Here is a 21,133-nt window from a genome sequence, read left to right on the forward strand (position 1 = left end):
ACTAGGCCTCGCCGCGGCCCTGTTCTTTCCCGGGCCCCACGGAGGGCAAGGGCAGGCGGCCCAACGGGGATTCCCCCCCCCGGCCCCCCGAGCCGCAGCGCCCCCAAGGCCACCTCCCGGAGGCGAAAGGCGCTCAAGGGCTCGCCTGGCCCGGAGGCCAAGCGCCTCTCGCGTTTCAAAGGCCGCCGCAGCCCTCGCGGGCACGGCTTCCGCGCGACCCCCTCGGCTGCACCGGGAAACGGCGCGCGGGATGGCGCGGGTCAGTCGCAGTCCCGGGACAGCCTCCCGGCGCCAGAGTCCACGCGGGCCCGGAGCACGTTGCAGTTGGCGCGCGGGTCCTCCCGGGTCAACGAGCGGGGCCGCAGGGTGGGGGAGGCGGGACGCGGCTTTGCACGTTTGGGGTTCCGAGTCGTCTCCCTTCCCCCCCCCCCAAAAAAAAGCGTTTTTAGGAAGCAAACTAAAATGAGGCGAGGTGTGGCTCGCTCGGGTTCCCACTCGGCCATTTAAACTCGCTGCCGAGAAAACAGATTTATTTGCGTGCCTGTGTGAAAGAGGGGGAGGGGAGGGGGAGGGGGAGGGGAGCGAGGCCCTCCCGGATGGGCCGCTGCGGCGACCGCCTCGGCCGAAAAGCGCACCCAGGCTGTTTACTTTGGTGTGGGAGAATGCACTGGGCGGCTGTAAAGTGTGTGAAATTACGCACCAGTCTCTTAAAGAGTGCCTAATTTCTAGTAAATAGCGGGGCCTTTGTCAAGGGCTTTATTATGTTGTTTCTTGTTAATTGTTGAGAAAATCCCCATTGTGGCGTGTGAATGGCTTTATGAGCTAACCTGGTCAGTGGTGCAATCAGAGGGCAGTAAATGGCCGCCTTGTTGAAAGCAGCCGGGAACAGCCAAGGCTGGGATCGGCCATGGCCGAGCCGCAGTGGAAACCGGATTAGTGCGCCTGTCCCCCGTGTGTGCCCCCCCCCAACTCCACTGGAGGTGCGATTTCCTCCCCATTCCACTCCGGCTCGAGTCTTCCCGAGCGGAAGGGGCATCTGCTATTTCGGGGAATGTTTCTACCATGCCATATGGAGGTCTCTGGATTCAGCTTGGAATCGGTTCGGCAGCACACACACGGAAATCGGAAGTTTGGGATGGAGGAAAAGGAGCAACAATTTAGCCTTGGAAACTTTGTATGAAGCGACACCTTCGGCTCCCCCTCCCCCCTCCCTCCCCTAAATTTGTTTTACTAGGAAGTCAATCCCGTGGATTTCCTTTCTGCGTCTAAGTTGTCTGGAAATCAAGAAGAACTGACATGAAAGTGTTTAGGAGAGAAATGGTGGCATGGTGGAGTAATTCGGGGCCAGTCCCTGCGATCGTCAGAGGGAAATGGAGGCTGGCTAAGAGCAAAAACTCAGCTTCGGCTGTTCCTGAGCTCAACATGTTTCGTGGTCTGCACAAACAGGGGATTTAAACCAATCATATCTTGGTCCCGGGGCAGCCTTCCGAAGGCTCCCGAAAGCGCGGGGCTCCTGCATTTCAAAGGAAAGAAACCTCCGATTTCAGGGAGAGAAACCCGAAGAACTATGAAATGGGGCAGGAGGAAACCCCACGTGTGTCTTTGATTTCGCCTCTTTGTTACGACGAGCAACAAACGCCCCTCCAGAAGGGTGAGGCGGGGGGGGGGGAGAGAGGCTCACAGCAAACGCCTTGGGCAGAGAGCAAAACGGAGCCCGTGGAAAAGAAAAACCGGAGAAGAGTCGGAAGAGCGATCGGGAGAACGTGACGTTCTCGATTCGAAATTCCGCTCGTCCTGCGCTTGGCAACCGAACAATTCGGTTGGCGTTTTTTCTTGGAAGTAGCGTAAACAAACAAAAACACGCAGGGGGAAAAGGAAAAAAGAAACAAATAAAAGCATGTTAGGAAGGGAGGGGAGGGGGTTTGCTGCCTGAAAACTCCCGCCAGAAGGCCGGCCCCGGCGAGATCTCGGAGAGGCGGCTCGGGCGAGACCTTTTCACCGGCTCCGGCTGGAAGAGGAAAAGGAAAAGGAACCGCCGCCCGGCTCAGAGCAGCAGCGGAGCTCCGCTCGCCCTTTCGGCCGCTCTCGCGGCGCACGTGGGCCTGGGCCTGGGCAGCCAGGCGCGGCGATGAAGCGTTCCTTCCAGGCCGCCTCCGGAGGGGCTCTTCCGCCTGGCTGCAGGCCCGGGATTTCTGCCACTGCCCCGGACGATGGTGGACAACTTGGAATCCCTTGGCTGGGCTGCGCTTCCGGCTTCCTGAGCCTTTAGGCCTCAATATTGGGGCTGGGGGGGGGGGGAGAAAAAATGCTGCTCGCTGCCTTCAGCTGATTTACTTGGCGCTGGTTTTCCTGGCCAGTCGCGACTGCCGTGTCGGCGAGAAGCCCTCCAAGGCGCTCGGGAACATGCACGGGTGCCTGCCCAGGAGTCTGCTTTAGGATCAGGGATTCCCGAGCAAAACGAGGCCCTTAGGAAGCCCCGGGGGAAATAATTGTACACGAAGTCCACTTTTTAACACACACACATGTATACACACACCCTTAGTACCCCCTCCCCTTGAGATCCTGGGGGCAGTGCAGTCCACTCCCCAGTTTGCCTTGAAACAGGGTGCTCCCATTAAACAGCATTGGGTGTCCTCACTTCCCCCATCCCACCCCCCCAATTCGTCAGAAAGTTCTCTTGGAAAGCACGCCTCAGAAGCACTGAGAGATAAACTATTCCATTTAAACTGTCGCTGGGGTCAGTTCACATCCCCCCCCCTCAGCGTTTCAGAAAGCCACCCCCTTTCCCTTTTCTTTTTATGCTCAAGCAAACAGGGCAGGGAAAGCCCCCTATTTAGAATTCTGTCCATCCCAAAGAAAGATCTCTTCCCTGGGAAGCCAGCCTGCTCGCTTTCCTCCATCACCGCTGGACGTGGCTCCTGCTGCTCACCCGGTTTCCCCAGAATCAGTTCGGTTGTTTGTTAATTCCCATTCAATTGCTGCAGACCAGTAATTCAGCCTGAGATTGTAAAATATGCTGTTGACTTACAAACAACTGGCAATCATTTGGCGGCAGTAGGGCGTTATCCGCGTTGCTCTGAGTCACAAGGGTCTCCTGGACCTTCTCTTTCTGAGTTCTGCCTGCTCTGGAAGCCTAAAATCATGCTCTCCTGTTCTGTGGTTTGTAGGTAAGCCACACTGGAAACAGAGGCCCTGTTTTCAAGTAAATCTATTTCGGGAAATGGAAGAAGAGACGGTGAATAATTTTTCACTAAGAGCCCACTACGTCTCCCCCCCCTTCCCCCCTTTTTTTTACTTTTTAAATAATTGGCTTTCAGTGGTACAAAACACTTTCATAGGAAGTTTCAGTAAAGCATAAGCTTTTACAGCGTAGAGTGACTTCCTATTCCTGTTTACAGTGACCAACAGTATTCAGTTTTATTGAGCCTCAAGCTAGTTATCTTTTAGATAAATGTCTTTTATTTAAAAAACAACAAACTCGTTTCTGCACACAGCACCGAGCAAAGGTGAATGGTGAAAAAGTGCAGTTTAGTGTTTCAGAGTCTTTGACAAACTTTGCCGGGTTTGTTTGGGATGGTTTGAAACCGTCCTGTTCCCTGCAAGGATGGCTTTTAAGTTGTCTCCCAATTGAGATAGCGAGACATTAACATTATTGATTGCTAATGGGGGAAATCCAAACTTTCTTTGTGTACCTGAAACGGAGCACATGTTGGCGCCACAGACCCTCGGAGCAAACCAGAAAAGCAGCTAGCTAGATTCGACTTGCCACGTCTGACTCGCTGGGTCACTGGGGGAAGAGAGGTTATTTGATCCAGATAAGAGAATCGCACATACAGGGACTTTCCTTTCTCCCCTTAAGAAATGAATGGGTGGATTGAATCCATTTCGAGTTCAGCTTGTTGCGGCCTCCAAAATCTGCAAATCGACAGAAGGGAGACGTCTCCAGAAAGGGATCCGGAGTGTGGGGGCTTCTTGCTTAGCTGCCTGGTTTGTCGCTGGTTGGTTTGTCGCTGGTTTCTCAGGCCCCAGCCCTTCACTCTCCCAGAGAGGAGAGAAGCAGGCAAGGGAACACTTCCTTCTTCAGTTGTTGCTAAAAAGCCATCCTGCTTTTCATCCTTTTACCTCGAAGAGAAATCGTGTATTTACTGTCAGCATAGAATTCAGTAGCCTAGCCCTGTAAAATATATATTCAGACCCAACCCAATTACCCTTCTTGTTAACTGTGTGAACCGGCAGGTTGTAAATACAAACGGCAACTACTATCTCAGGGGCCACCAAGCAGAATACTACACCACAGCCCGGCTCGGAACAAGCAACCGTAAGATCAAAACGTGCTGAAGGTTCGGACAGGGTGTCCTATCTGACATCATCCGCGGTTGTATTTTGGACTTCTTCAGCTGGGTGACCTGTGGAAAGCAGGGTCTCTCGTCAAGTTACCTATTGCGATAAACAAAGAAAGTGATCCTCACAGCCTTGGTTTAGTTAGAAGGAAATGTCTTTAGAGGGAAAACAGGAACTACATAAGGAAGATACACTTTCCACACAAACCAAGAGACTTTTCCTCCAGTCCCTGCCTCTACTAAGCCCTCCTTGTATACCGGGCAGCCTTTGGTAAAACGGCCTGCAATAAAGCTTCATCGACTGCATAAAGCAGAGCGTCATGCCTTTGAGGAAGTGGGTGCTGGCTGACCCAAAGACAGGCCACCCTCCATTCCACAGTGGTCCTTAGAAAGTCACAAGCTCTTGGAATACTTAGTCTGCAAGGGGCGATTTGGGATCTGTTGATCAGCCGTCATTCTAGCCTCTGTGGAGGGAGAATTCGTGTGACACAGACGCTACCTTGCTCACTCACTCACGCTTGGTGGCCGTGGAAGGGAAAAGCAGAGGCTTTAGCAGCTGGGTTGCATACACGGTCCAGGTCTTGAGTCCCTCTCAGAGCGGGCTAGAAGCCACACTTTCCTTCTAGAGCAAGTGTAGTCAACCTGTGGTCCTCCAGATGTTCATGGACTACAATTCCCATGAGCCCCTGTCAGCGTTTGCTCATGGGAACTGTAGTCCATGAACATCTGGAGGACCACAGGTTGACTGTCCCTGCTCTAGAGTATACAAAGAAGGCAGGGATCTCCTCCCATTAGGGATCATATAGTCCAAGAATCTTGGCCCAGCCAGCACAAAGAAGGATTTTGAATGCTGAAGGATCCCCAGCTACGACCCATCCAGCAAGAAGGAGGAAAGGCACACGGGGAAAGGCATGGGGGAGGGGAGGTTCCCCCATCCCCAAAGTAAAAGGATCACATAGGCTTCCTTAAGTGGCCTCCCCCAGCTCTTGCTAAAGGTGGCCAAGCTCAAAGGGGTGGCAGGTGGGGGAGAATATTACAAAGCCTGAGAGGGTCTTTTTCAAATGGCGTCTCTTTTGTGGCCTTGCCAGTCCTTGCCATTTTTACACAAATGTAAAATGTTTGTAATCAATGGGATCCCCTAAAGGTTTTTATTTGAAGCATGTGTAAGGTGATTGCTTTCCTGTTTCTTTCTCGGGATCCTTTCTTGACGCTTTCCACCAGAGTCTATTTGCCTGTGGTACTCCTAATAGCAACAGGAATAATCTTAATACTAGTAGTAACAGATGAGATGATTTCCTACTAATCATATCACACAGAAGCAAGCTTCTCTGAAATCAACAGAACGGCAATGTTTTACAGGGGTAGTTTGAAAATGCTAAAATCTTAACTGAGACTTCTTTTTTTTTAAGTTTCATTGAAGAATCTGACCCTCTGAGGTCAACAGAGTTTAACGGCAAGATATGTGCTTGGGGTCAGGGTGTCAAGCCAGGAGAAATGGGAGAGAATTTAGGGAGGCCGAGATGGATCAGAGAACTCCTTGCTCAGTTTCCTTGCTCAGTTTTAGACAAGTGGCCGAGAAGAAGGTGGGTCTCCCTTTGACACTTGACATTTTGCTGGTTTGTGATTTCCTTTCATTAACAACAACAGAAAAATTAAGTAAAATTAAAAGATTAATAAAAACATTCAGGCAGTTGGGGAGGGTGCAAGGATTAAAACTCCAGACTTTTTGTGAGCACATGCACTTACACAGCTTTTAAAAAGGGGACTGCAACACCCTCACTTCCCTGGCTCTCACACAGAAATGAAGCCCTGTCCAAGAACGAGCCCCTCTCCCCTCTCAAACCCGCCCCAAGGGCGACGGTGCCTTGCGTTGCCCACCACACCTCCTCTCCATCGCTCAGAAACTTGGAGTCTCCTCACATTATACTTGTGCGTCTTACAGTCATTTTCTCTTGTCGCTGCAGCATTGGGAGCCCTGTCCTTTGAAATACAAGTATGCCCCCAAAGTGGAGATGTGTCTCTACGCTGAAAACTTTTTTTGGGGGGGGGGAGGGGGTGTAATCTCAAACGCAAGAGGTCAACCGGCAGATCCCCCTCTGGATTAGAAGGTTATGAGACAGGTCACTGTGGCATGCCCAAGGAAAAAAGGGTGGCGGCGGCGAGGGGGGGGAAGGGGGGGACGCCGGCCAAGCGAACTCGCTGGGGAAGTGGATCCCGTTGCTGGCTCCGGATCGTCGCCGGTCGAGCACGTTTACTGCCGAGGCAGCGCTTTGGCGGCGACATGTGGATCTGGGAGCGGGGCGCGGGAGCTCGTGTGCCTGGCCCGCGTTTCCTTCTTAATCCCCTCCGCTGAGCAGCGGGTCCCCCCGGACTCCCGCGGGACTGGCTCCCAGGGAAGCGCTGCCTTGCGCTCGCCGCGCATCTTCCGGCTCCGTTGCCCTCGCAGCCGAGCGGGGAAAGGAGAATCCCGGCGAAGCCCCGCCCGGCAAGCAGCAAACGCAAGCCCGGCAGGAGAGAAGGGAATTCTCCCCGGAGGACGGGCAAGATCGCCGCGATCGAAGTGGAGGCGGGGAGCCCCACCCCTCCCTTCCACCCAGGGCCCCCCCACCCTCCCCGCCCCCCACGAAGCCACGAGGGCTGCTCCTGCTGCTGCTGCTGCTGCTGCTGCTTTGTGGCCAGGGAGCCTCTGCCGGAGGGGAAGGGGGAGAGGCGGGCGAGCCTCTGGGAAGCGCCAACATTTCTGCAGCCCCAGCCGCTCGGGGGAGAAGGAGGAGGTCACCGCTTGTCTCCTCTCGACTACGGCCGGGGCCCAACAAATCGGACTGCGCCGTCCGTCCCCTTGGCTGCCGCCGGGCTCGTGGCTTGACCATCGCTGGCCAAAGGTCTCTCCTCACCCTTCCCCGCAACTGATCTGACCCCGGGGGAGGGGGTGGGGGGCAGAGAGTGTCCAAGGCAGGGAGTGCTGGAGCTCCTGGGAGTGGAGCAAAGATTCCGGCTCCTCCTCGTCCGATAGAGCACCGAGGAAAGGAAATGGGGCACGTGCAGAGTGCAGGTTCTTTCTCTAGCCAGGGAATCACGGCCAGCCATTCCACTGTGGTCTCGGGTTAGGAGAGCCAGCTGCTGCCAGGCAGGGCAGACGGCTTCAAAGCAGGTCTTGCGCCCTTTAGAAGAGAGCCAAGGGATTTTTCTCCTCCTGCGCTCTCTGACTCGCTCCCCAGACTGCATTCCACGGCTGAGTCTCTGCCCCGGGTTCAATACACAACCTTACCATTTCAGAGGGCTTTGGCGCAAGGAGGAGGGGGGGGGTCCTTCCTTAGCTTATGCCTCAGATCCTCCTGGGGCTCCAAGCAGCTGATGTTAAGATCTCAGGCCATTTCTCACCCGGAGGTTGCTCCCCCATGCCGTATGGTCATTCAACGGTCTCTGCACATGCTCAGAAGTAGGCTGCGCAACTACTACTACTTAACAGGTTGCAAGGAAGGAACGGGAGCCTCAGAGGTTCTGCTGCTGAGCCGTACTGAGGCTCATCTGGTCTCTCGGTCTGAGTTCCCCGGAGAACTTCTCAGAGCCAGAAGCTGAGGCCAGCGCCGCCATGGAGCCGACCCACGGAGCCCGGAGCCTGGCCGCAACCCCCTCCCCCCTCCCCCCTCCGCGGGGCTCATCCCGGGGACCGTGTTTGGCGGCTGCAGGGGAAGCAGCAGCAGCCGCAGCAGAAGGCGGCGAGAGCGGATCGCGACGGCCTTCTCCCAGCCAGGCCAGTTCAAGCGAAGCCGCGCAGAGCTCCCTTCCAGCACCCGGCATCGCCCTGACCCGCTGCAGGCCGCCTCGGCTGCAAATCCGCGTTCAGGGGGCGGGGGTGGGGGGGAGGCGGGGTGTCAGTGCCTGGGAGTCCACGAGCGAGAAAGGAAAGAGAGCCGAGACCGGCGGGCGGACAGAGGAAAGCGTCTGCCAGCCGCCCCGCTCGCCTTGCGGACTGCCTCCCTCGCCAGACCTCCCCCGCTCCGGGCAAGCCCGCGTGCGCCCGATCCGAGCCGCGCAGCGAGCGAGTGGCTGACCCGAAGCTGCAGCACGGCTCGGCCAGCGCCGTGTTCTCTAATCTGCCTTAAGTGCTTTCGAGAAGCTCTGGACAGCGTCAGGGGCTCTAGCCAGGCGGCCGGCCCAGCTGCTGACCCTCCTCACGGGGGCACGCCGGAGGGGGCGGAGGGGGGCGGCAGGCACGCCGCGCTGCGGTTCTTGCCGAGTCGCCTGGGCTCAAGCACGGCTGCTTCTCCCCCTTCCCGGCGGAGAGGCCAGGCGCTGCGCAGGGCTGTAGGCCGGGATGGAGAACGGTCCCGGGCTTCCAAATCCCATGGCCCAGGGGGTTACTGGCCCAGGACACCATAGCTGAGCCTGGCTAGAGTCCAGAAGAGGCGTCCAGGTTTAGGAGCTTGGCAATTCCAAGCATCTCCCCCCCGCCCCCCAACAAGGCACTGGTCCACAAAGAAGTATCACTATTTCCACAGCATGAAGGACGCTCCAAAATGCACCGCCTTAATGTGCACAGAAATGTCGGAAGCCGAAGCTCCAGGGCCAAATTGGGGCATTGTACAACTTGGCACACCCCGTGATGGCAAAATTCTATTTTATTTGTGAAACATCCCAGAGAAACCATCTCACCGGAGGGGCTTACCACTGAGGCAGGCCCCTAATAACGCCTCCTTCCCCCCCTCCCCTCGATGTTCGGGCCACTTGGTTTTGAGATCCTGCTGAGTAGGTTTTTGTTGACTCTACCTAAGGCCCGGCCTACGCACGAGGGGCATTTGATGAAGTGGGATCTAGTCCACAAAAGTTGAGGCCACCGTTTGTCTTCAAAGGGCCACGGCTCCCCTCCCCTGGCCCTCCCGCCTCCCTTCCTTGCGAGGAGACTAACACGGGAATGCCTGTGGAATTCGCAGCATTATTGCTGTTTATTTCGCGGTGGTCATAAAAGAGCAAGTAGGTTATAAAACTTACACAGACACATTTGCCTCCCACAGCGACTAGGCCCAGCTGGGAGAGCCTTCTATCCCAGGGCCACGTTGATCGGCCCACCTGAACGTGAATAGAAGGCAAACCCAAGACAACCACCTGAACTTCCTCCCAGACATCCTTCCCTTCCGCTAGGGCACGGAGAACGGCTGCACTAAAAATGATAAGTTCTCACGCAGGACCTCGCTCGGAAGGCACTTTATGAGCAAGCATAGTCGATAGCAGTTGTTTGTCAACCGGGATCAAATCTGACTTTAGAGCCGAAGCTTCTCCATCAGCACCAGAAAAGATGCGAGCTGCTTGGGCTTGCCACCTCTGGGTCGGGAAAGACCTGGAAATGGGGCGCCTGGGGCTGGCAGAGTCCTCCAGGGCCATCAAGGCCACCCTCCAAAGCTGCTGTTTTCTGCAGGGGGACTGATCTCTAGTGCGGAGATCGTGAAACCGAGAGGTTTCCAGGCCCCACCTGGAGGCTGGCGACCCTAAAGGCGACCACAAGGCTTGCTAAAAGACCTGCGAGGAGAGAGAAGGAATGGAGGACTAGGGGGAAACGCTTCAAGGGATGCCTGACCCCGTCAGCCGGACCTGGACGTCTCACTACGAGGGTCTCCAGCTCTCCTCCTCCTCTTCCTCCTCCTTGTTGCCTTCCCTTTCTCCCAGGTTCGGGCCCCCTAAAACGCCCCCTTGACTTCACCAGCAGCACCAGCTTAGGGGGCTTGCTCGGAACGCCCCTCCCCCCACCCCGCGGTTCCCTGCAGGGTGCTGGCGAAAGGGAGGCCCGGCCAGTGGGGCCGCCTTGAGTGTCAGTGGCCCCGGAGAAAGCTGGGGCGGGCCCTGGCTTCACCTGCCTGGACGCTAGGAGCCCGGCAGCCTCGACAAAGAGCCCCCCCCCCACCTCCTCCTCCTCCTCCTCCTCCTCCTCCTCCTCCTCCGATCGCGGCTCTGGCAGGGGCGCTTCAGGTTCACTGCTTCGCCTGTAGGCCCTGGGGAAGCAGCAAATAAGCGCGAAAAGCGGCCTATTCTTGCCCAGGGCGATACAAGGCGGCGCGGAAGGCTTGGCGCTCCAGGCCGGCCGCCCGCCCTCCGCCAGGCGGACATCCAGCGTAATCTCCATAACAATTTCATTTCCTCCCGCGCCCTCTTGGCCATCGTAGCCAGGTGCGGGCAGAGGCCCGGGAAGGCCGGCCGGCCAGCTAATCCCTCCGCGCGAGGAGGGAGGGGAACCGCAGGAAGCCCCCGGGAGGGGGAGCCGGGCCTTGGGAGCCCCCTCGGGCAGGGCGGGACGGGACGGGACGGGGGAGACTCCCAAGAGCTGCAGGCGCAGGCTCGGGAGAGTCGCTTGGCCTTTGGGGAAGGTGGGAGACACGTCTCCTCACGAGTAAGCCCCATGGAGAACTGTGAGAGTCGGGCCGATGGTGCCCGGGATTCAGTGGCCAAGGACAGGAGGAGAACCGGGGAAGGGACGGCCGAGCCCTTCGGAGTGGTGGTTTCTCCTGTTACGGCGGAGGCCAAAGGCGAGAGCGAGGTCCGGCCGACTGAAAGGACAGGGAGAGATGCCGGAGCAACACTCACAAAACAAAGCGCCTCCTTGATTTCAGTGGGAGACAGATGCGGGCCAAGCCTCTGCATACTTACTCGGAAGTAAGCCTCGCTGACGTTCAGCAGGACCGCCCCTCTTGAAGGACACACGCATCTCCTTCAGCTGAAATCAACCTGTTTTAGGACGGAGGGATTAACTTTTGATGGATCGTGGCCCTACCTTTTCAAGGGGGGGAGGGAGGGAGGGAATTTTTTCGTTGTTAAGAGACCAGTCCCGCTTTGGGTGGAAACAAAACAACACAAAACCCGCTAGATTCAGAGATCGATTGAATGCTGAACTAGGCCTCAGCATCCTGGCGTTCACCTCAGGAAAAGAAAAGGGAAAAACAGTTTCCGGATCTCTTCCCTCCCCTCCTTTCGCAACCAGCAACAAATCCCAGAAATGAAGAGAGAGAGAAAAAAAATTGGACTAGAGAGAAAGAGAGAAATTAACAAGATGTTACCATTTGCTGGACTTCTCCTCTTCCAATCCCCATCCCTGAAAGGTTAACATTTATTATTCCACTCCTATCTGCAGATTTCAAAGAGAGTGGGCAGATCCAGTTAACTATTTCTTACATCCTTCCTTCCTTCCCAGTATATGATCATAACTATATACCTAAGGGATATGTTTTAGGGAGTATAGGTATAGAATAAGGACCCCCGTTTGGAGGTAGAGTCCTGTCACCTTTTAAAATTTGTATGATGGAATAAATAGTCTTGAGACACCCCCCCCCCCCAATTTGTCTTTTTGCTTTCTCTAGTATAATTTTATGATGCTACTTATATTTATTTAGAACTGAGGAGCAAAGGAATCCAGGGAGTTTAACCGTGGTCAACTGCATTTACCATCTTTCGGTGTGATTAGGAAGCTGCCCGTTTCCTTGGCAGAAGGGTGTCCTGTTGGGAGTGGATCCTGCCATCTGGAAACAGATTCCACAAGCCCTGTCTAGGAAATTCAGGTCTGAAAGCGGTTCCTACCTTTTGTGTATGAAAGTCCTGATTTCAAAACTTAATGGGGCTGAAAGAGTTGTACTTTTGGAGAAGCCCCACTGAAATCAGCAGACTCAGGGGAGGCAATATATGTTGTTATACATCCTTGTGAAAAAAATCAATATGAGAACCAGTGCAAGACCAATCAAAGAACATTAGAGAATAAACCAGGGATCAAAAAACCAGGCCAGTGATGCTCCCATGGTCGAACCCTTTCTTGAGTGTGGACATGCTCCTGAAGATTTCAGATTTCTAGTCAACAAGACAGATTTGACAAGCATCCTGTTACAGCAGGAAGCATATTATATCTTTCAGTTCTAGTCCATATCTTCTTAGGGGAAGAATTCCAGCTTAGATTGACAGTGCTTCATCTGAGAGTTCACTGAGTCTTTAAGGCAGCATTTGATCTTTCTAGCCTGTCTCTCCATTCTGATTGTTATGTTAAGTTTGTAGTTAAAACTGTATGTATGTAGCTCAAAGGAACGTCTCTTTCTTAAAGAGACAGTATCTTTAATTGGGAGGTACAACTCAAACGTCTTTAGTAAAATACTAGACTGTCATGGGCTCCTTCCCTTTAAGATAATTAAGAGAAAAATTAGACTTTGTTAAACAATTAAATGTGATAGCTACTTAAACATCCAGCGTAGTGCACATAGGTAACCCGGATACATTCTATGTGTCTAGGAGGATAGATGTTCTTTGAAGCTGAACATTGCAGCTTTACAGGAATCTCTTATATGTTTTCTGCTTATAATAGAGACATGTCAAATTTCTTAAAACCATCACTTCATGTATTTTAATATTGTGAAGAATTATTCAAGGACTCTTCCTTTCTTTTGGGCTATTTAGACATTGTTCCATTAGGGTAAGACCAATGGAAATACCTTACAACATAGTATTTGTAACAAATATTGTATTTTGTTCATCATTTTATTGCATTATTTGCTGTGGTAGTTTCTTGGGTACCCTGAAGAAGCAGGAGTGTGTGCAGACTGAGGTTTACCAGCTCTTCCTGTGGATAGCAGTGTCACATCTGAAACAAGAGGTTGGCAGCATTTTTGTAACTTCACATGCGTTGTCAATAAAGGTTCTAAACATTGTATATTATACTTTTGTAAAAGATAGTGTTGTATGGATTAATAATACAGGGCTTCTTGGCACAATGCTTTTACTTTAAACATGTCCAAATTACTTCTGATTTGGAAGTTCTATTAAACTAGAAGAAAGCTTACTGTCTTCAAGAGGGCCTTTTGGTAAATGTTACCCCCCATGTAAAACACTCCCCCCCCCACTGGAAGCTGTGTTAGGGACAAATTATCAATAATACAAACAGCAACAATAACACTCTCTAGTAATTAATGAGATTGAACTATTGCATTAGTAGCATTACATTTGTATTATTATGCTGCTTTTAGCATCAGTGCTAGGCTATGACATCCCTCCCTCTTATTTTGTTTGTACCCATGTGTTGCATTCTGACGTGACTGTCCTGTTTCATGCATCTGAAGAAGTGGTCCTTAGTCAAGACATCTACCACAATACATGTACCAGTAGATTCAAATGGGTAGCCCTGTTGGTCTGAAGTAGCACAATAAAATCAGAGTCCAGTAGCACCTTTAAGACCAACAAAGATTTATTCAAGGCGTGAGCTTTCGAGGGCAATGATCATAGTCTGATGGATGCTGGCACTCGAAAGCTCACGCCTTGAATAAATCTTTGTTGGTCTTAAAGGTGCATGTACCAATAGTTACATTTCAGCAAGACTCTTCACAGTCCTTATGCGAGTATTAGTTACTACTGCTACTGTTTTGCTGCTACCGCGATACAACTGAGTTACCGTTGGCATTTGCAATATGCTACTATTCTGTAGTCATTAGAGATACTGTTAGGACCAATTTCTAAAAGAAAGAAAGAAAGAAAGAAAGAAAGAAAGAAAGAAAGAAAGAAAGAAAGAAAGAAAGAAAGAAAGAAAGAAAGAAAGAAAGAAAGAGCACGGAGTAGAGAAAATTCACTCCGGATCGTTGGCCACTTTTAAAGCTGGTTCTAATGAAGGTGTCCTACAGCTGTTGAGGTTTGGATATTATCATCTGGAGGAGAGAGAAGGGGACGTGGAGGCAACAAGCGAGGACGTGAAGGGGTGATATAAGGACATGGAGGAAGGGAAGGATCGCAGGGGCAAAAAGGGATCGGTTAAGCTGCCTGGAATTGACCAGAATGTTGCCCTTTTCACATTGGACGAAGGAAGGGGGGAGGGGGAAGGAGAGAGAGAGAGGGAGGGAGAAGCTTCGGGACTGCTTTCCCCAGGGCTTTCAATATTTGCAAAACGCATGGGTTACATCATGTGTTATTTAGCGAGCCCCCGTGTGCTAATCCTCTCCTGAGAGCGGGGAGTGCGTCAAGGGTTAGAAGGGAGGCGAGCTTTTTCGGCCAGCTTTCCGGCGAGGAATCCGAGAAAGGTCCTTTACAGGCATCTTCTTTTATCGCGGAAACAGTCACGTAACCTCCCTTTGGACAAATTAATTTTTTTGCCGGGTTTATGGCATGCTCGCCTTTCGAGATACGCGCGGGGCTCTCCCGAGCTGTAATCAAGTCCAGCGCGAGAAGACGGAGCCGAAACAGCGCCCGCCAGCCCGGCTAGGCTGAGAGCCCTCCTCTGAATATTATCTGCCCAGCAAGAGCCGAAGGCGCTGGGCGCGTTTCTCGAGATAATGCCCATATTCCGAATGAGCGATCAGAGAGCTCCGGTATTGTTCAGGAAAATGAGAGGAAGGAGAATGACGTGGGAGGCGGACAATGGCATTTCTGAATTGGTTCGGGTGATTGACGTTTGGGGGGCTTCGTGACTCTAGGGAATAAGACTCATTACCGTGAATACACCAAAACATCAAGCAAGATTAGAACCTTGGATCGCTCCAAAATCCCATTTCACTCTAAATGACTCTTCAGAGTCTGGCGACCTTCAGGAAAAAAAAATAAAAATAAAAATCCTTTGCCAACATTCTGGGGTCGAACTGCACCAAAAACAAAACTGGAAATAAAAGTGGCTTCTTTCTTTCTTTCTTTCTTTCTTTCTTTCTTTCTTTCTTTCTTTCTTTCTTTCTTTCTTTCTTTCTTTCTTTCTTTCTTTCTTTCTTTCTTTCTTTCTTTCTTTCTTTCTTTCTTTCTTTCTTTTACAAACAAACAAACTCACCCAGATGTTCATCCTGATCCTGAAATACTCTTCTCTCAAGACATGGTAGTGAAATTCATGGACTTCTTATCCTTTCCCTAAACAGATCACATGGAAATAAGACTAGAAAATGTGGTGTGCAACGTTCCTAGAGAGTGTGGAGGTAAAAGTCTTCACACTACTGACAATATATTTTTTTTACCAAAAATATTTGATCACGTGAGCAGATTTTGGAGTGAATGCAGGAATCAAACATTTCCAGAACTGTCCTGTCCTGTAATTAGAGGGTGATTTCTAGGCAGCTTGGAAGGACAAATCCATTCAGCCTGACTGACATTTTGTAATTTGCAAAGCTCACTTCTCTCTGGCAAGAGAAGACGATTTGTTTTGATGGGCCAAGGAAGGAACTGTCAGAGAATGAACCAGGGAAAGAGCCTTGGATGCATTTTCTAAAATGGGGGGAGGGATTTCTTCTGGACTGGTGGAATTAAACAAAATTGGGAACTGCAACAGAATTGGGAGAAGAGGTGCAAAAGAAGATGTTCCTCTTCGGAGCAGGGATGCAGCCCTCTCCCCTGTTCCAAGTGAAGTCAAAGGGCAGGGGTAAAATTAGTAGCCAGTGTTGGAGCCACGGTTTGGAATGGGATTTCATGTGGAACCCGTTAACTTCAACAGAGCCGGAGGAGAGGAGGCAAATGCATCCGGGTCGAGCAGCACTGTAGGGGCCATTAGGAACCCGGCCGACTTTCCCAAGGCGCCTCGGATGTCGTCTTCCTTTGGAGAAATCCTGTCGTTAATTAATCTGCTTTCTTCTCATTATTCACCAAAAATATGTATCTAAAAGGGTCGTGTCATCAGAAAATTAAGATTATTGGAACCTGTCTGAGCTCTTTCTCTTACCCGCCCACACAGACGACTGTGCAGCCTAATTATTTGCGGAATTAACAGAGAAGGGCTATTTCACTCAGCATCACCGTGCGGGAACAAAGCGAGCCCCCGCCCTTGGTAGAATGTCCAGGAGGGGGGGGGCTCTGGGCGAGCATCGAAGACCCCCCCCCCCCGTTTTGTTAGTAGCTATTGGAGGATAGGAAGAGAGACGATCCGAGTCAGGAAAAAAAGATACCTGACCCCTCAGAGTATATTAAAGAAAATACGAAAGAAGGAAGGAAGGAACTAAGGAAAGGAAAGAAGCAAATAAAGGAAGGAAGGAAGGAAGGGAGGGAGGAAGGAAGGAAGGGAGGAAGGAAGGAAGGAAGGAAGGAAGGAAGGAAGGAAGGAAGGAAGGAAGGAAGGAAGGAAGGAAGGAAGGAAGGAAGGAAGGAAGGAAGGAAGGAAGGAGCCTTTTTGGATTAACTTTCCCGAGGTGACTCTGTCGGTCTGGTTTCTTGAAACTTGAAACAGATTTCTTGAAACTGGAGTGAATCCGAGCAGGAACGTGACCTGGGACAGAGGCACGGAAGGTCTCTTCCCACTCCGGCGCTCGGAAGAATTTTGCCTGTTGGGTCCCTTGAAGGCTTTAACTGCTCCCCCCCCCGTCCCACCCCCACCCCCACCCCCCAGCGCCGTTTCCTCGCTTGCTCTCTCCAGTCGCGCCGAGAGCGGCCCCGACTCCCCAGGACTTCCCGTCCCCGAGAAGGGCGCCACCGCCATTCCCTCGGCTGAGGAACGGGGAGTGAAAATGCCAGGAATTCCCCCCCCCCTCCCCGGGGCATCTCGGAAAGCCCCCCCCCCCCCGGTTTCAGGAAGGAAGGCGAAGGTCCTCTCTCCCCCTCCCCCCCCCGCCCATTTCCTCCCGGGCTCCGCCGCCTGCTCTGGCCCAGCAGCCCCTGCTCCGAATTCACGCCCCCCTCCCAGGCCCGGGCAAGGGGCGCAGCGTCTGAGCGGGAGGGGGGGGGGGGCTTGGCGAGATGGCACGCGCCCGTGCGGGGAGGGGAGCGGGGGGGGGTCTCTGCTGTCCTGTTTGCGAAGCGCCGCAACCCGCCTCCCCCTCCCGCCCCGGCTCGGTCCTCGAGCATCGCAGCATTCGCGCCGCCGCCGCGGCTCCCGCGGGCCGCTTGGGGAGGTGGGTGCCCAAGGATGCTCTCTCGGGGACAGTCGCCACCTGCCCTTCTGGATCGCGCGCCATCCCGGAGCAAGGGGACTCTCCCGAAAGCGGCCCGCCGGAGCCCGGGGGGAGCGGCGATCCCGGAGCCTGGGTGCCTCTGCCGCGTGGCCCTCCTCTGCGCCTGAGTCGTGGCGGGCAGGGACTGGCAGGGAAGCCCCGCGAGCAGCGGCCGGGTGCGCACCTCGTGCCGGCGGGCAGGCTGCCTATCCAGGCGCCCCTCCTCGGGAAGAGCGGCCAGGGAGCGGCGCCCGGGCCCGGCAGTCCCGGCGGGATATTGCATCCTGGTCCCCATCCCGGGGTTGCCAGCTCCAGGCTGGGAAAGGCCTGGAGGTTGTTGGGGGGAGCCTGAGGAAGGCGGGGGCTTCATCCCCCCCCCCCGCCCACGGGAAAACTGACTTCTGTCGCCTGGAGATGTCCAGCCACCGCCTGGAGGCTGGCAACCCTATCCCCACCAAAGCGGGGAAATGAGCCCAATCGGATTTTTGGAGTCACGTGTTTGGAGGGACGTGTGAGGGCGAAGAGGAGGGGGGGGCAGGATCTGCCCCAAAATTCCCCATCCAAATTCGAACGGGATTTCGGTCACTCTGAAGCGGGATACGACGGCGCGGTCCTGCTCGGAATTCAGCTCCGCTGCCCTCAGTGGCGCTTGCCTTCAAGAGAGGGATGCCCTTCTGCAGCCACTGTGCCCGGAACTCCTCGCACGCCGTGGCTAAGAGTGCGGCCTAAGCACGCGCAGGATCCCGTCCCTCTGCTGAGAAAAAGGCCTTTCTGGGCGTGGGTCGCTGCCTAACAGGAGTCGGGCCCCACCGCGCTTCTCCCCGGGGATCGGGAGGGCGGCCGCTCTGATCTCCCAACAGGTCCTTCGGCAATCCTGTGCGGAGGCTATTTCGCGCCGCCCCCAAGGCGCCCCCGCCCGGGATCCGCGGAGAGGCGCTGGGCTCCCGGCCTTGGCAGCGACCAGCTGAAGGGCGTCTCTCCAGGGCGGCTCGGTGCCGCGGGCGGAGGCTGCTCAGCCGCCTCGGGCTCAGCGGGCGCAATTCACGCGCTCCGTCTCCAGGGCCCTGCCGAGGAGAAACGCGGAGCGCCAGTGCCCCCTGCAGGCGGCCGGGCCCGCCAGGACAAAAGGCTTCCTCTTAAAGGGGAAATTCAAATGCCGCTCTTAAGGTGGACCAGTCCCCGCAGCGGAGCGCTCTCTTGGCTTCCTCGGCTGCCTTCTCCCCCCCCCCCCCCCAGCAGATCGTTTTCATTATAGCTCGGCCGCGCCGCTGATCCCCTGCGGGAATCTACCCGTGTCGTTTTGATAGGCACGGATTCCCCCTCCCCTCCCTGGCCTCCCCCCTCCCTCCCTCCTCCTCCCTCCCTCGCTCCTCCGCGGCGCTGCATCTCTGCGCCCTTTTCATTGCCTTCGCTCGGCATTGCTTGGAGACGACGCGGGCGGCACGTTTTATTAACGCGGCTCGGCCGGTCGCTTCCCTCCCCGCTTCCGTCTGCTGGGAAGCCTCCCAGGCGGGTCTAAGAGCGCAGGGCTGCTGGTGGCGGCCGGGGGTGGGGGTGGGGGATGGGGAAGGGGGGGGGGTCAAGAGGCCGGCCGAGGCTGGTCCCCGGAGGGCTTCAGCAGGCTCCGCATTTGCCCGGCGCTCGGAAGCCCTCCCCCCCTCCCTCGGTGTGTCTCCATCACGGCGGCCGTCCCTGCGAGGCCGTCCCTGCACTACCTTGTCGGGCCGCCGAGCGAGAGGGTGGCCTTTCCCCCGGGCCACGGGCTGGGGCTCCGGCTCCAGCGGGCCGAGGGTCCTGGCGAGGCATGGCAGCTGGCGGGTGCTCGCGGGCCGGCCGCAGACCGCTGTCCCGAGGCTGCCCCGGAGGCGAGGCGGTGGGGAAAAGGGCTCCCGGGGCAGAGCGTGGTGGGTGGACGGGGGACTCGCGGGAGGGAGGGGAGGGGGCAAGCGGCGTCCCATCCCGGGAGCGGAGTCCGGAGCCAGGCAGCCTGCGGCGGCACAACCGCACGGGCCAGGCTGGAGACCTGGCGGGAGCAAGCGGCCGCTGCCCCCCGGGACTTGTGGGTGGGGGTGGGTGGGTGGGTGGGTGGGGGGGGTTCCCGACGCGTCCGCCCAGCCCCGGGCTCGCGGGGCGTGGCGTGGCTAGCGCTGCCTGTTCCCTCCCTCCTGGCCGCCAGGAAGCGTGGCTGGGGTTGGCGGGCAGAGCTCCAGGCTTCCTGGCCCGGGCCCTCAAGGAGCTCCAGGGTCCCTGCCGGGGGGGGGGGCACCCTGGAGTCGGATTTCTAAGCAGAGGGCTGGGAGGGGGGGCATTCCCAGCGCGGCTGGACTCGGGTTTCTCCAGAACGAAGCTTCCCAAGGCTTGCTCAAAATGTCCCCCAGCAGCCTGCAGTAATTCGCACACGGGACTTAGTAGATGCACAGCGCTCGCGGTGTTTGAAGCTCTTGGCATGATTGTCCTGCGGGCAACTGTCTTGTAAGGTAGGCCGTTATGCCTTGTCCCTAGTAAGACAAAGGAATCCAAACAGCCCTTCTCTCAGCCAGGGCACTACATCGTCCGCCACCATTATTTCTACATCATCTCCAAATATTTATTTAGCATTTTAAAATCTTGCTCTCAGTGTGATGTAGTGGTTAAGGGCAGCGGCCTCTAATCTGGAGAACTGGGTTGGATTCCCCACTCCTCCTCCACAGGCAGCCAGCTAGACAAAGTTCTCTTAGAACTGTTCTTGCAGAGCAGTTCTCTTAGGGCTCTCTTAACCCCACCAACCCCACAAGGCGTCTGTTGTGGGGAGAGGAAGGGGAAAAGGTATTTGTAAAAGAAACAAAAACAAAACCCAGCCCCTCTTCTTTAAGGAGTTCCAGGCAGCACCCTCTGTTTCTCCACCTACCTCACAGAGTGTCTATTGTGGGGAGAGGACGGGAAAGGAGTTTGTAAGCTGATTTCCCAGCCACACCGACAAACCAAAACAGAAAGTTCAGAACATTGCATAGTTGCTGGACTAGTCTGACTTTCCTTATGCTTCCCTCCATTTCTGATAGGGAGGCAATTTGTCACTGGGCAAGTTTCCTTCCTCCTCCAAAGGGAGTGTGTGGAGGTAGGTGTGTAATTCACTGGCCAGGGTTTTTCTGACTGCCTTTTGGAAAGGATTTCCTGGCTCTCTCTCTCAGTCACTTGGGTGTCAACAAGAGATAATGCCGAGTGGGTATTCCTCATGAACTCCAATACATCCGTTTTTGCTGGAATCCAAGTTGGCGGAGAGCCCTGACTTGGTGCTCCTGAAAGGGGGTTGCATTAGAACAGGGGTAGTCAACCTGTGGTCCTCCAGATGTTCATGGACTACAATTCCCATGAGCCCCTGCCAGCATTTGCTGGCAGGGGCTCATGGGAATTGTAGTCCATGAACATCTGGAGGACCACAGGTTGCCTACCCCTGCTTTAGAGGCCATTCAGGCTTCAAAGCCAAGTTCCTAACTAGAACAAGTTGAAGGACCAGTAGCCTCTCAGTGTGCTGAGGGTTTGACCGAGGTTTTACCCTGTTGGGAAATGGTTACTTCAGACAATTGGGTTCTGAAGTACCTTTCCATAGCCTGGAGGGATTGTGAGGTCCAGACCAATCTTCTGAGTGGCCGCTCGCCTGCAAGAGAACACACAGTGAGGCTGATCGGCATGAATCCCATTTTACAGATCGAGGAAATGAGGCCGACACAGCAGCCATCTGGCCACGGGTAATTCCCCTTCGGACTTTGAATCTCACTGCAGCATCTATCTTTTCCTGCCACGTACTCTGTGCATAATGACTGTCCATCTTCAGACTGATGGTATTAATTGGCTGACATCTTGGGGTTTGTTGGTTTTTGGAGCCAATCACCTGCTTCTTTTTGCAAGCAGGGTGGTAAATAATTGCGCTGCACAAAGCAAATTGTTGGTTTAGTAGCTGCATCAATAAAT

Source organism: Paroedura picta, chromosome 11 (genome assembly GCF_049243985.1).
Source record: "Paroedura picta isolate Pp20150507F chromosome 11, Ppicta_v3.0, whole genome shotgun sequence".
In the NCBI taxonomy this organism is placed as follows: Eukaryota; Metazoa; Chordata; class Lepidosauria; order Squamata; family Gekkonidae; genus Paroedura; species Paroedura picta.